The sequence below is a fragment of the Stegostoma tigrinum genome, chromosome 18 (genome assembly GCF_030684315.1).
Source record: "Stegostoma tigrinum isolate sSteTig4 chromosome 18, sSteTig4.hap1, whole genome shotgun sequence".
NCBI lineage: Eukaryota > Metazoa > Chordata > Chondrichthyes > Orectolobiformes > Stegostomatidae > Stegostoma > Stegostoma tigrinum.
In genome coordinates this window covers 51697258-51703836 of record NC_081371.1, presented here as the reverse complement: position 1 = coordinate 51703836, position 6579 = coordinate 51697258, and positions in this window count along the sequence as shown.

The window sequence follows — 6579 nt, the reverse complement described above, 5'->3', positions numbered from 1 at the left end:
CGTTCATTTATTTCTGTGAAGGTAATGGCTCAGAAACATCAATTCCAGGGACAGACTCCCTACCTAAATGCACGATAAGAACCTTTTCACCACATGGATCGTGGCTCAAGAGATGGAATGTGGGAATTGGAGTAGGCAATTCAGCCCATCAAACCTGTCCTACCATTCAGTGTGACTGTGGCTGATTGTACATATCAATATCTTTCATTCACTCCATCCTCTCAGATTCCTGATAACCAGTGGAGGACAGGGCTATCAATCTCTAACTTAAAACATACTTAAAGACCGAGCTACCACCAATATCTGTGGTAGAGAATTCCAGAAGTTCATAACATTCCTGAGTAAAAACTTCGTACTTTGGATCTAAAGGGGCTTTGCCTTATTTTGTAAATTGGCCTCCCCAATGAGGGGAAACATCTTCCTTGCACCTGCTCTGTCTATTTATCTAAGTGTCTAGTATTTTTCAAATGAGATGACCTGTAGATCACGGGCTTAGTCTGTGCAATCTCCCAGCCTCAGAACAAATCTTGTAAAGCTGCATCCTCTTTGGCAATGATACCTTTCCTGAGATAAGGAGACCAAAACTGTACAAAGCGATCCAAGTTTTGTCTAACTAAGCTCCTATACAATTGAATATTCCTGCAATCTTCTGATAAAGACCAACTTTCCATTATGCCCTTTCCATTAGCTTCCTAATAGCTCACTGCACTTGTAAGTTAGACTTCAGTGACTTATCAATAAAGATACCCAAGCCCTTCTGTGCATCTGTGGCTTTATGCCACAAAGGAGGGGCTGGTGCTGATGACTGGCTTTATGCCTGACGAACTGGGGACTGTTGTGGATGGGCTTTATGCCTGGAGTTTTGGGGTTCCAACAGTTTTACTGATGGGCTTTATGCCTGGCGAGCTGGGAGCAGCCACCATAGGGTTACTGATGGGCTTTATGCCTGGCGAGCTGGGAGCAGCCACCAGAGCGTTACTGATGGGCTTTATGCCTGGCGAGCTGGGAGCAGCCACCATAGGGTTACTGATGGGCTTTATGCCTGGCGAGCTGGGAGCAGCCATCAGAGGGTTACTGACAGGCTTTATGCCTGGTGAGCTGGGAGCAGCCACCACAGGGCTAATGATGGGCTTTATGCTTGGCGAGCTGGTGGTGGGTAGACTGACTGACTTTATATTTTCCTCATGGAGGGCTGGCGGCAGCAGGGAAAAAGAAATAAAAAGGGCGGCACGGTGGCTCAGTGGTTAGCACTGCAGCCTCACAGCACCAGGGACCCAGGTTCAATTCCAGCCTCGGGTGACTGTCTGTGTGGAGTTTGCACGTTCTCCCCATGTCTGTGTGGGTTTTCTCCGGGTGCTCTGGTTTCCTCCCACAATCCAAAGATGTGCAGGCTAGGTGGATTGGCCATGCTAAGTTGCCAGTAGTGTTCAGGGGTGTGTGGGTTATAGGGGGATGGTTCTGGGTGGGATGCTTCAAGGGGCGGTGTGGACTTGTTGGGCTGAAGGATCTGTTTCCACACTGTGGGGAATCTAATCTACACTTTTCAACCTTTTCCCATTTAAGAAATACTCAGCACATTGGTTTCTCCTACCAAAGTGGATAACTCACATTTTTCCCCACATTGTGTTAAGATGGCAGTGTGCCACTCCGTCCATGCCAGCAATGCCCACAGCCAATGAAGAAAGAATACTCCGTCCAAATATACAAAAGCAGGCACTTCCTTTCGCAGAAATTGCTGGAACTACTCAGCTGGCCAGGCATAATTTGTGGAGAAAGTAAGTGTTAACTCATATGCACTCTCCCTTAAAAGGAGACACATTTGAGAAATGTTAACTCTGTATCTCTCCCCATAGTTGCTGCCAGTTCTGCAGAGTATTGGCAACACTTTGTTTTAAATCCAGATACCTGGCATTCCCTGTATTTAACTTGTATTACCCAATTCATTTGTGTTTTCACTCTACTGAACCAAAGAAGAATTAATTTATTAAGCATTGGACAAAGAATGGTTCGGCATTAAAGGCTGTTAAATCCCAATCACAATTTTCAATTTATTACTGCAGTGAACAGTCCAGACCCTCCATATCTTCAGAAGAAAAAAACTAATTAATAATGTTTCCTGCTGATGCAAATCTCACCCACTTTGGGAGAAAATAATAGGAGAAAGTAATTATTTTTGAAGCTTTAATTGTCTGACAATTAATTCACACCAGATACATTTGCAGGCAAGGTTGTACAAGAGAGATAATGATCATTGATTTTAAGGTCATTTTTATGCAAATCTTCCACAGCATTACAATGGCCTTGGTGAATTAAGGTTTTAAAATTCTGATGAGGCCAAAGCTGCATGTTACAACATTTCAAAGTGAAAACTTTGGCTGACAGGGTGCCCTTCTGCAATATGCACTCCTGGCAAGCAACAAAGGAACAACATGAGACAAATTTTCCCCATCCCAATCAGATACCTTGTGTGAAATGCTCCCCCTGTAGACTTTGTGCCTTAATCCAGATAACCAAGTGGTGGTGGGTGGAACTGGAGCCAATCTATCCACACTTATCAGCTTTTATTTACAGAGATACAAACTACATACATACACCTCCGAACCCAATCAGCACAGTTTCAGTCAGTTCTGTGGCGTGAAACAGAAGTGATTTCCCCACTTAGTGCACACTATTAAAAATGTACAAGTAGCAGCATCTCTGGACAGGTTGATTAAAAAGCCTCTAGCAAGAATTGTGGTGCAGTGGCAGTGTTGCTGCCTCTGGTCTGAGAGACCCATGTTCAAGTCCCACTGCTGCAGAGGAATGTCATTAGATCCCTGAACAGGTTGATTTGAAAAATAGGTTAAACAATGTTTCAAAAAAAAAGTTAGCAAGAATAACAGAGGGACTCTTGTGGCTCAGTGGTAATGTCCCAACCTCTGAGACAGAGGCAACTCTAGGGTTCAAATCCCACCTGCTCCGGCAGTGCATAATATCGTCTCTTAATAGTCTGAACTTATAAAAAAAATACAGAAATTATAACAAAGAATGTTTGGAAGCCCTCAGTAGGTTTGGCAATATCTTTGGAGAGAGGAAATCTGAGCTGATATTTTGGGTTTGTGACCTCTCATTAGAACTGGACAATGTTTCAAATGTGCTAGATTTTGACAGAGTGCGATAAGGACAAAAGGAAAGTCTGCAATAGAGCGCAAGGCAGGAGATAAACCTCAAGGATCAGGGTGAACAGAGACAGGGAAAGAAGAGAAACAAGTGATCTGCCTAAAGCAGGTGTGCAGCAGGAAGGTGTAACAAAATTAATAAGTAACAGTGCGTCAAATTTAATTAAAAGTTGCCATATGCTTAAATAAAGATTTGTTTTATTTTCAGTTGGATTGAAGATAATTGCCATTTGTCAGTTCACATACACTGTCAGGATAGATGTGGTGCCTACAACTGTGAGAGGATTGCCTGTCGACATGCCCAAGTCACCAAGACTTCCGGGATTACCTACCGTGATTGACTGTATTCCCGGAGGATTCATCACCCAATGTGCCCCTAGCACCAGACAGTAGTCGGCCAACACACTGACCCTTGTGGCACACGGCCTTTTGACACCAATTGGAAAGCAAGATGGCTCATTACCCAATTCAAAGATGCTCAAATATCAGTCACACAGCTTTTTCTGCCCCCCTCCCCCCGCCCAACCTTCCCAATTCCAATATCTGCTCAACAGAAATGTTCAAAGAAAAATGACAAAAAATGTCAGTCTTTTTAAATATCCCTGTGACTTTTCTTCAGGGTTTTGCTCCCCACAGCTGGATTTTAGATTCTTGGAGATTCCAGTCTAATCCAGTTGGGTTAACAACCCAACTGGTTTGGGTGAACTACAGGGAACAGAGTGGGATGAAATGGGTCTTTTAACGAAGGGCAGACAGTGATTAGAGGGGTTTGTCAGGGTTCAGGGCTTGGCTCCCAGCTATTCATAATATAGATATATAAATGACAAGGATGAGAGAACCAAATACAACATTTCCAAGTTTGATGACGACAAAACCTAGTGGGATTGAGAATTGTGAGGAGGAGGCAAGGAGGCTTCAAGGTGATTTAGACAAGTTGACTGAGTGAGCAAATACATGGCAGGTGCAGTACAGCATGGCCAAATGTGAAAATATATGCTTCAGTGCCACACATAAAGGAAAAGTGTTGTTTAAATGGTGATATATTGGGAAGTGTGGATGTACAAAGGGATCCAGGCGTCTTTATACGCTAGTCAGTGAAAATGGACAGACTGATGCAGCAAGTTATTAGGAAGGCCAATGATACATTGGCTTGCATTGCAAGAGGATTTGAAGTAAAGATGTCTTACTGAATTCCTACAGTGTGAATGAGGCCATTTTTCCCATCGACACCACACCAACCCTCTGAAGAGCATCCCACCCAGACCCACCCACCACCCCATCCCTGTAACCCTGCATTTCCAATGACTAGTCCAAAAGGCCTTAGTGAAACCACACCTGGAGTATTGCACAATCTCCCTACACAAGAACAGATATACTTACCATGCAGGAGTGCAGTGGACATTCTTGGGGCTAATGCCAGGACTGGATGCCAGGTTTTCCCTGGTTGAGGAGTCTAGAACTTGAGAACTCAGTCTCGGGTAGGATTGAAAATGAAGAAACTCAGAGGGTGGTCAATGTGTGGAATTCTCTACCACTGACAGCTGTGGAGGCCAAATCATTGAATACGTTTAAGTAACACATTGATGCCTTTAATATCAAAATTTTATCATTGAGTGTGGGGAGAAAGGAAGAATAAGAGTCAGAAGATTGGCCATGAATGGTGGAGCAGGCTTGAAGGGCTGAATGGCCGACTCCTGATCCTAGTTTCTACGTTCACTGAGTTCCCCACTGAGCCTAAAGAGTAAGTCAAGTTAAAATGTCAATGTCCAATCAATTAAAAGAACCACTGAACTTCTTGTCTCTTGCTTGACAGCCTTTCCCAGATGTTATCCCAAGATAAATGTTCTATGTAGCAGAGAGAACATCAAAGTTCCTCAGAGTTCCCACGCAAGAGCCTATCACGAGCAGCAAAGCCAAGGGTTTACTGAGTTACATGCTGCACCTTCAATTCATTGCCTCATTACAACACTTTAAAAAGGGGAGAGTGTTTATGTTGCAGTTTGAAGGGGTGAAGCATTACTGTGATGAAGTACAGGAGAATGTGATCATTCTGCTAAAATTGGACCCAAAATATTCGAAGATTGCACAGAATTCTCAGGGAACCAGTAGAGTAGCACTTCTAACTATTAAAAATTCTGCTACTCAAAGGCTTTCTCCACCTCTTCCTTTCGCTTTCAAATCAATAAATCCAGCTCAGGTTCAACTCCATCAATAAACATAAGGCACAGGAGGCTTTAAATCCTTGAACAAATAATTCCAAGCAATGAGAATATGAATGGAAATGCAGTTTTAGACAGCTGAAATGTGTTTGCACTGCAGAAGAGGAATGTTTAGGTTCACCTTTCCTTTTAATAAATATTTCATTCAAGCTTCCTCTGGCTGCGAACCAGTAGTCTACTACTGAATAACAAGTGAGAGGCAATGCAGGCCCCATCAACCCTCAGCCATAGAGAAATACAGCATGGAAACAGACCTTTCAGCCCAACTCGTCCAAAGTTTCCCTGAAATAAATTAGTCCCATTTGCCTACATTTGGCCTGTATCCCTTTAAACATTTCCTATTCATGTACCTGTCCAAATATGATTGACTTTAATTCTAGGAGGTGATGAGTTCTGTGTGAAGTCTTGTTAACACAGGGGCCAAATCCTGAGTTGACTCTCTGGAACAAACATCTGTTAAACAAAGGTTTAAGGTCTTCAAAGCCAGGGCAGAGAGCTGGAGATGAGATTCAGATCAATCGTGATCTAACTGAGTAACAGCCTGACAGGACTGTGTGGCATCCCCATGTCCCTCAGATGTCCACCAAGGTTTGAGTACTTGACTGCACATCATCTTAGAGCATTTTTTTTAAACTGTCACCTTCATTTGTTTCTTGCCAAACAAGTAAGCCTTAATTGGAGGAATTTTCACATCCCAGAATATTTACTCCAATGAGGTGATGAGGTGCTGTGGAAGCTGTGCGGAGCATTAAACCCAGCAAGGATGAACGGGTCAACAAGGTAAATAAGAATGATCTTTCTACACAGGAACACACTTAAAGAGATCTCGTCCCTCCCGTTTGTACCTCACTTTCTTTACAAAGCCATCTTTTAGGCATCATATATTATACATGCATGTTTTTCATTAGATTTGTTCACCCTGTACCTTTTCCTGTCCTCCCACAAATTCTGCCCAACTACCACCCCCCCATCATTATGAACTGTCTTCTTGTGAAACTCCTCTGGACCTCTTCAAGGCCAGCACATCTTTCCTTGGATGTAGGGCCGAAAACCACTCACAATATTCGAAATGGGGTCTGACCAGAGTCTTATACAGCCTCAGAAGTACATCCTGCTCTTGTATTCTTGCCACCTTGAAAAGAATGCTAACATTGCATCAACCTCCCGACCGATTCTATTCTTTTTTCTTTATTCACTGGCAT